The sequence below is a fragment of the Spinacia oleracea genome, unplaced genomic scaffold, assembly GCF_020520425.1.
Source record: "Spinacia oleracea cultivar Varoflay unplaced genomic scaffold, BTI_SOV_V1 SOVchr0_042, whole genome shotgun sequence".
NCBI classification, from domain to species: Eukaryota; Viridiplantae; Streptophyta; class Magnoliopsida; order Caryophyllales; family Amaranthaceae; genus Spinacia; species Spinacia oleracea.
This window is the reverse complement of record NW_026614370.1, coordinates 25001-35000: the sequence shown is the minus strand read 5'-3', so window position 1 is coordinate 35000 and position 10000 is coordinate 25001.

The window sequence follows — 10000 nt, the reverse complement described above, 5'->3', positions numbered from 1 at the left end:
CTTTCCAAAAATAGCAACCCGGGCACCCCCCGAGGTCCCAAAATAAAAATTTCCAACACCAATGTTTTCTATATATATTTATATGTCTTTTCCTATTTTTTGGGATTTTTTGGGATTTTTTTGATTTTTTTGGGATTTTTCCCGTTTTTACCCCTATTTTCCCCATTTCCGGGAAAAAAAATAATTTTTTTGCAAAAAAAAAATCACCAAAATTAAGCTTAATGCCCATATAAAGTTTTCCAACAAAAAAAAACGGGGCATTATTATCACAAAAACTCAAGTTTTGAGCCATTATTACGTTACTGTCACTTGGGTGTTCACTAGAAAATTATAGCTAATTCAAAATAAACCTCTATAGGGGGAGGGTGAGAGTGGAAGGATGGCTGGGCGCTGGTGGGCATAGGCACTCTCTTGTGGGCAGCGATGGGCATGGTCGGCCCCCCTACGACACTACACATGCCCATCGCATTCGAGGGACGACGGTGGGATTATTCGAGGGATGGAAAAATTTTCGGGGATGACGGTGGTGGACCGGGTGCCCGAGATATGGCCCGAGACCCGACTTGACCCGGATTTTTTTTTTTGATAAAAAATACCCACAAAGCATTGACGGATTTTGTTGTTGGCTATAAGAATTTGTGGGATGACGGTGGTGGATTCGGCCCGCTATACGGAAAAAGTCCCGACTTGACCACGAGTTTTTACGGCTCGATTGACGGAGTTTTCGGGGGATGACGGTAGTGGAATTGGCCTGCGACACGGCCATAGTACCGACTTGACCTCGAGTTTTCGTTGGTCGGAAACAAAATCCAACGATGCATTGAGGGAATTTTTCGGCTCCGTAAATTCGGGGGATGACGGTGGTGGATTTGGCCCGCAATACGGCTAACGTCCCGACTTGACCTCGGTTTTTCGTGTGCTGCAATGGTCCCGCGGTCGTCTCTCGGATGGGTTAGCGGAGGGGAGTTTGGGACTTGTCGACCGGATGCGGTCTGTTCTTGCGGGCAGCGGAACGAGCAGCCTACGAGCGCGGACTAAAATCTAGTTGACGTCGTCCTTCGAACAAACCTCGTAGGAATTGTGACCAAATTTTGTTGTTGGCTTTAAGAATTCGTGGGATGACGGTGGTGGATTCGGCCCGCTATACGGAAGAAATCCCGACTTGACCACGAGTTTTTACGGCTCGATTGACGGAGTGTTTCGGGGGATGACGGTAGTGGAATTGGCCTGCGACACGGCCATAGTACCGACTTGACCTCGAGTTTTCGTTGTTCGGAAACAAAATCCGGGTATGCATTGAGGGAATTTAGCGGAGGGGAGTTTGGGACTTGTCGACCGGATGCGGTCTGTTTTTGCGGGCAGCGGACAAAGCAGCCTACGAGCGCGGACTAAAATCTAGTTGACGTCGTCCTTCGAACAAACCTCGTAGGTATTGTAGGGGAGCTTGGGAATCGATGACCGGATGCGGTGTGTTCTAGTGTGCGGGCAACGGACTAAGCAGCACACAGGCGCATACTAAATCTCGTCGTCGTTCCTTCGAGCAAACCAGGAACGGGTACTATAGTTGATGGGAGCTTTTGGCTTTGGTGTGGTCCTCTTGTCCCTTTTGGCTTTGGTGTGGTAATGTTTTCCGAAACTCGATGCGGACTGTTCCCGGATGCGGGCGATATCAAGCGGCATGTGGGTGCAGTCTAATTCTAGTCGAGGTTGTGTTAGCTAACCTTAGCCAGTGTTGTCCCGCCTCGATTTGTTTCTTTCACGTCAAACGGTGCTAGTCGGGGGACTTCTAGCCCATCCTTGCGGCCACTTTGTGGTCGTGGGATGCAAGCTCGTTGTTTCTTGGCGAAGCGGTGTTAGGTTATGATACATATGACACTACATAGATCATGCGGAAACAACCATTAACCCAGGACAACATATTATTTACACATAATCATATAGCATAATTTAGATGCATACTCTTTGTTGCGTGCCCTCCCTAGCTGCGCCCGAACCGAACAAGAACAAGTCTTTTAGGACTCCAAGTGTCGTCCCTCCGTAGATAGTCCACAGCACGTCCGGATCCGCCTTAAGATTGACCAACTAGAATCGCCCTTAAGGTACTAGAAAATTTCGGCACTTTATGAGCAAGATGTGTGTTTTAATTTTCTCTCAAAAAACTCACTTTTGAATACTTTGAAACTTGTGTATAAATTATGACCCCTAGGCCTTTATTTATAGAGTTATGGAAAAGGAATCGTAATCCTAGTAGGATACGAATTAATTGGAATTAGAATCCTACATGAATTCTATTTAATTAATTTATCCAATTAGGAATAGAAATTTAATCATACACTGACTCTTGTAGATTCAGGAATCACGCATGAGCACAAACTCACACACACACGGCAGCCACAAGGGCTGCCCATGCGCGTGCGAGCAGCAGCCCGCGCAGCACGGCCCACGCAGCCGTGGCCCTTGGCGCGCGCTGGGCCTGCCTTGCGGTAGGCCTGGCCGCTGCCTTGGCTGGGCTTGTGGCGCGCATGCTTGCTGGGCGATTGGCCCCGGCTTCGTGCTGGGCCTTCGTCCGGCAAGCCTCGTCCGATGCTAATTCGTACGATACGCTTCCGATTAAATTTCCATTTCCGGAATCTATTTCCGATACGAACAATATTTAATATTTCCGATTCCGGAATTAATTTCCGTTTCGAACAAATATTTAATATTTCCGTTTCCGGAATTATTTTCCGATTCCGGTAATATTTCCGATTCTGACAATATTTCCGTTTCCGGCAATATTTCCGATTCTGGTAATATTTCCATTTCCAATAATATTTTCCGACACGTACCATGTTTCCGTTTCCGGCAACATCTACGACTTGGATAATATTCATATTTCCGATACGATCCATATTTCCATTTCCGGCAATATCATCGTTTCCGGAGTATTCATTTCTTGCCTGTGACGATCTTAGCTCCCACTGAAACCAAGATCCGTCGGTTCCGAATATTCATAGATGGAGTATTTAATGCCATTAAATACTTGATCCGTTTACGTACTATTTGTGTGACCCTACGGGTTCAGTCAAGAGTAAGCTGTGGATTAATATCATTAATTCCACTTGAACTGAAGCGGCCTCTAGCTAGGCATTCAGCTCACTTGATCTCACTGAATTATTAACTTGTTAATTAATACTGAACCGCATTTATTAGACTTAACATAGAATGCATACTTGGACCAAGGGCATTATTTCCTTCAGTCTCCCACTTGTCCTTAGGGACAAGTGTGCATTTCCTAATTCCTTTGTCGCTCGATGCTTGCTCTTGAACATAAGGTAAGAGTTGTCATCCTTATTATGTCCAGAGGTGTTCCTCGGTTTCAGAGTTCAACTGATCAAATAAACAGATAATCATAGCCTATGATTCATCCGAGCACGGCCATGCATTTCACAGTTTCTAGCTCTCCGAGTGGCCTTGTACAACTTTTAAGCATCTCTTCCCGATTTATGGGAGGACAATCCCAATCTTGCGATCTTGAGATTAGACTTCGTTTGATAGGTGATTACCTGAGCGTTGCCTTTATAGCCTCCTTTTACGGTGCGACGGTTGGTCAACGTCAAAGCAACCAGTTCTCAAACAAGTAATCTCAAATCACTCAGGTATTGAGGATTTAGTGTCTAATAATTTAATGAAATTTACTTATGACAGATTTTCATCTCTTACAGTAAAGTTTCATAGGTCTTGTCCGATACTAGTCTTCCCAAAGTAAGTATCTATGCAAATGATTATGACATTGCCATGTCCACATAGTTCAAGAAACAGAACTACTAGTCATCTTGCATTCTAATCGTCTAACGTTTTCTATGCGTCCAATTTTATAGAAAACTCCGATTAGGGACCATTTTCAACCTTTGACATTCAAGTTCACTTGATAGACATTTCTTAGTCACAGGACTGGTCCTGACAGTCTATCTTGAATATATCGTCAAATTTGAAGGGACTCATCATTTAATACTAAACCAAGATTAAATGGAATATGAAAATACATTTCATATATGATAAATGTTCAACCCCAATGTTTTATAACCATGGGCCTCAAACCCATCTTCTAAAACAATTCATGGAATTCAAAGCTATGCTTGATTTCCAGTGCGACAATGTGAGTGTTGCTTCTCACTTGTTGCATAGGTTTAGTTATCATGCTTTGCCAATCTTAACATCCTTTTCATCGAATGTTCTTTGAGATATGATGATAAGATCTTTTCGAGTTTGTTTATTATGTGATCTAGTCTTTCTTACTACATTAGTGGTTCTACGCATTTTGCAATGAAGAACCATTAAGTTAGCAGACGTTTTTCTTGCTTCAAGAGTGGTTCCACGCATTTTTCAATGAAGAACCATCAAGCCAGCAGATAGGTGATCTACCCAAGTTCAGTGAAGAACTTTAAACAACCCTGTTTTATTGCTTCTTAGGCAATAATTACTTTTACTTCAACTGCATAGGTTGCTAGTGATGCTTTGTTTGGATTTACCTATCCAAGCAGTTCATAGATATGTGGAAGACTCTCCAACTATATCTTAGAACATAGAAATTAATATTTTAATTTCCCACGCAACAACTCATGGTCTCCAATCCATGTTGCCATTTCAAAACACGATGCTCTATAGCTCGTCCTTATCAATGGTTAACTCCAAAGGGTCTTGCTTGATCCTTTGCCAGTGTTTATGCGTGTAGCATCAATATTTAGCGTATCTTTATTTCCTTGAATCAAGAACTATTCCTATGTACCTTTTCAAGTACCATAAGTATTCTTGGTCTCAATCTAGTTGATCTTCACTTAGATCAATAGAGATTGGTATATGTTCGTCATGCCTTAAAGTCATACGATACGTTTTTGGCGATCCTCATATTATATCATACATGATAAATTCTTTTGCAGAATAATTCCCAATTGAATTCTATTCATGTAACTTTAGCTCATTCAATTTTAGTAGATACTGAATCCAGCTAAATTCTTTGACATATAATATAGGTTAAGAATCTCATTTAGACTCTTTGATGTTTAACTTAGTAAATGCTTATACATAGTTCAAACATTCTTTACTTAGATTACATGGGTCGAATATCTCCAATGGAGACTTTCGTGTTTGATTTAGTAAATGCCATTACTTAATCTAAAACAATATTATAAGATCTTTGTAAATAGATCTTAATACCCAATATGTACTAAGTTTCGCCATGGTCCATCATTGATGAATAATTTCAAATCTAAGTCATTAGCATTTGAATGTTATTTCACAATAGAGAGATATGTGTGTGATACACATAGGACCAAATAAGTTTTTTTATGTACTCCCACTAAACTTCTTATACATCTATAAGAATCATGTACATTTTATGAAACTAAAATACTTATTAGCTTCACTAAAATACAGTTCCAACTCCCAATTGCTTGCTTAAATCTGTACTTTAGATTTTATAAGCTAGCTTTCTCTTTCAAGCATTTATTTGGATCCACAAATCCTATGACATACCATGTACATAGTTTATTCCAACATTTGATTGAGGAATACGTTTTGTCATCCAATTGCTATATGTACCAATATGCAATCATTGCTTGAATTATAGACTTGAGCATTACGATTATGCATGAGGTTTCAACACAATTTACACCATGAATTTGCTTGTAACCTTTAGCAACTAATCTAGCTTTGTGTGTGAACACAATTCCATGTTTGATGGTTTTTATCCTTAAAACAAACTTGCAACCAATAGGTGTGAACCTATTCTTGCAAATCAACAAAATTTCAATTTTGTCATCAAAACATTGAGTATGTTTTATGGCCTCTAACCATTTAAAACATTTGAGTCTATATATGGCCTCTAACCATTTTAGGGAATCTGGGTTTCGTCATAGCTTTCTTACAAGTCACAAACTCATTAATCTATATGATAATAGTTTGACTGCAAGTTGTAGGTTTCTTCACTATTTAATAGAAGAATCTCATAGTTTCATTGACCTGATCTCTATGTTTCTTCACTATCTAATAGAAGAATCTCATAGTTTCAGTGACTTGAATTCTATGCCTACTTGGGTATAGAACATCAAACAATAGAATATCAATAGCCACTTGAAAGTCCTTTGAATATTCTGTTCTCCTTGAAGCACTTGTAAAGTCTTCTAAGAGATGTCTATTCTTTAAAGCCACTTCTAAAGTCCTTAAAGAATAAGTTCGGATTTTCTGAAGCACTTCGAAAAGCCTCCGGAATGTCCGTTTATGTTTGTTGTTCGCCTCGAAAACTTTCGAGGTCTATTTTCTCCCACTTGTCATTTTGGAAACGAATCCCAAAAGGACATTATTTCGAGCAAACAAACATTATGTTCTCAAAAATTCGTGGTAGAAACAATACCCTTGTGTCTCATTTGAATAAATCACAATGAAACATATATCTATACTTGGGCCTTAGTTTGTTGAATAACAAACACTAAGCTCCCACTGAGTTTAGGAACTCTTTAGATATATTATGAAAAGATATTCTGAAATTACTTTTCAATAGCTTTGACGAATTTGGTTTAGTTTGGTGGTAGTTGAGCATTTTGTTTTAGAAATTATAGGAAAAGTCTTTATGATTCATCATTGATCGAATCAAGTACTAATTGACTTCGATCATTCCAACGTAGATATGCCATATCTTATGGACTTAGATTGTGAAATTACAACACACAATCATTGATGATCATATTTGGTCTCAAGTAATCATCAACATGATCTAACCTAGATCTTTATGATTTCTTGCCGAGTGGATTTTATACTTCTGAATCTTTGAACTAGCCAAACAGATTCAACTTATATCACATTTGAGTAAATAAACCTATATTCACTCAAATCCATGTGAAATAATAAAGTCATAAAACCTTTCTTTAGCTTTGAACTCTATCGTCTAGGCGTTCTAACAATAGTTCATATTCTTTGTTACTTTCAACAAGTAAGACTAGCTTGTCTTAAGTTGATCTAGAAATCAACCAACTTTCAAAAGTCCATCAAAATAGAGCTTATGAATGTTAACTTGTTGATATGGTCTAAGCAACAATGCCAAAGATTTAATGGAACTCAAATCAAGGGTTTGATTTGAACCTAGTAAAGTTCTTTAAAGAGTTGTTTGTTTTAATCAAGCATATTGACTCAACCTGTAATTGACCATTTCATTCAAATAAACAAACAAACATTGTTTTTGTTTTTCTTTGAATGTGAGTCTTTCTGTGTTTGAAGCAGAAATTTAGGTATGCTGATTATGGAACAAAATAGCCATTAAGTTCCAGCCTTTGAAAGGACTTAAAACAAACTAGATGACCCTACAACTAATGTAGCATTGCCATGCTTCATTTCCCACTTGTAGGTCATTAGTGTATCCTAGCTTCCATTTATTTGAGTTATTACCGAAGTAAGAACCTCAAGCGGTATATGATACCAAGGAAGTTTGATTGCTAGGTCACTTCTCTTTAAACATAAATTTATAGGTAGAGACGGAATCGTAAATTCCTTTCATTTGTTCCTCGTTTTCCTATTTCTTGTACCCTTTCTTATAGTCTTAAGAATTGAATTCTTTAGTGTTGACTTTTATACTTTGTTAGACATGTCCAATGTCACCAACAAGGTTCTTTACCATTTTAATTTATGTTGAATATTTTGTTTCAACTAGATGATCTTACCAGAAGCTTCTAAAGTTCTCTAAGCATCGATCTATTCGAATGTCTAGGGACTAGACTCATTCGAGAATTAAATGGACAAAGATATTAGGTTGTTAACCATTGGTAAGGCTGAGCGTTTAAACTCAATGCTTTATGATCTCAAAACTACATTGTATTTTGAATTCACAAGCACCAATTGGTTTGCCATTCGATTTTGATATTCGAAAACAACCATAAAAGTCTATATAAGAAACGTACATTTTAAATTGCTCACTTTCTCTCTTTTCCGTGAATCGTTCTTGGATTCACTACCAATCGAGGAAATTTACTGTTACCTTTCTAAAAGGATTTATTGCAGTGCAAGATATTTAATTATAAACAATAATTAAAACATACATTGAAGCATGCAAAGTCTAAACATTTATCATGAATAATAACTTGAAATTAAAGCAACCATGCAATTCAAACAAGTTATTAGCATTTTATTCGAATTATGTGTTCCGGCAGGTGTGAATAAAATGATTCCAAGACCCTAAAATCATTGAAGAACTAAGCACAGTTTGTCGACTTAATCCTAGAACATTTTAGGTAAGCAAAAGCCTTTTGCTAATAGTCTAGAAACTATTCTTGGTTGATAGGTACGTCTAAGAACTTATTAGGTAAACCTATCGAATTTGCCACGACATAAAAGGACTCCTTACTTATATCGTTGAGTTTCACCAAAACTAACATGTACTCACAATTATTTGTGTACCTTGCCCCTTTAGGACCAATAAGTAACACCTCGCTGAGCGAAAACTATTACTAGATTGATGTAAAGGATATCCAAGCAAGTGTATATTTTGGCATGGCACCTTTTAACTCAATTTTTAAGTTTGGAACTTAAGGCTCTTACTATGTTGGTTAGATTTTAAGTGAACTAAAATCCTTAATCATGCAACATAATCAAGCTTTTGATCTCATGCATTTTAAGACATATTTAAAGCAATAAATAACTTAAAACATGCATAAGATATTTGTGATCTAGTATGGCCCGACTTCATCTTGAAGCTTTGACTTCAAAGTCCGTCTTGAAAATCTCCGTGGGAGGCACCATTTTCTTCAAATAGGATAAGCTATAACTAATTACAACTATTTGATGGTTCGCAGACCATATTTGAATTGAAAAATAACTTTGGTACTTTAGACCAATTACATTCAAATTAATGGTACGCAGACCATATTTTCTATCCTATTTGGGCCATACTAGTCACTTCATAACCTGCAAAACAGTACATATACAATATATACCATTCACCCATTCATTATCATGAATGGCCCACATAGCTGGTTAGTAAAACACATTATGCATCACGTAAACATTTGCAGCAATTAATCAAGGGCACCAATAATCTACCAATTATTCAGTCCTTATTAATTCTAATCAAGTTGTTTTAACCTTAAGGATTTGTAGACCTAATCAAGAGTTTATGACTAAAAAGCGCTCCCACTCAAACCAATAAATTCATATGCTTTACTAATTTTAAACATAAAATTGTATTTCTAGTCTAACCGGAAACATACAAATTTAATTAAAATTTAAAGCTCATATCAATTTATAATTGAATCCAAAAATTTAATTTAATTTCAGTCGCATTTAAATTAATTCATGATTTTAATTTTAGTAAAATAATTAGAATAAATTCCATTTATTATAATTATAATATTCAAAATTAAAATCCAAGAAATTAATTCAAATTATTAATTTTAAAATTAATTAAAATTACGTGAACTGAAATTTTCAAATTAAACATTCAAAACGATCTAATCGTAACGCAAACACCCTACGCGTTGCACGCCCATGGGCCGTACGCACACAGCCATTGCTGGCCATGTGCGCGCAGCCCATGCGCTCGTCGCATAGCTGCTGCTGTCCTAACGCAAGCCTCCGCACAGCGCCCCATCGCACGCGAGCTATCGCTCGCAGTGCGCGCGCGCGAGATCGCTCGCTGGGCGCGCTGGCTCGCTCGCTGTGCGCGCGAGCCATCGCTCGCTGGGGCGCGACATCGCTCGCTGGGCGAGCGACATCGCGCGCTGCGCGCGCGAGCCATCGCTCGCTGGGGCGCGACATCGCTCGCTGGGCGAGCGACATCGCGCGCTGCGCGCGCGAGCAGTGCTGGGCGCAGCGCTCGTGGCACGCGAGCTTGCGCTCGCTGCGCGCGAGGCTGCGCGCACTTGTGCGAGGCAGCGCGCGTTGTGGCGCAGCTCGCTTGCTGCCCACACGCGACTGCCTTGGCTCGCCCTTCGCCCATGCCCATTCGTTCATTGCTCGTGGCACACGACACAAGGCA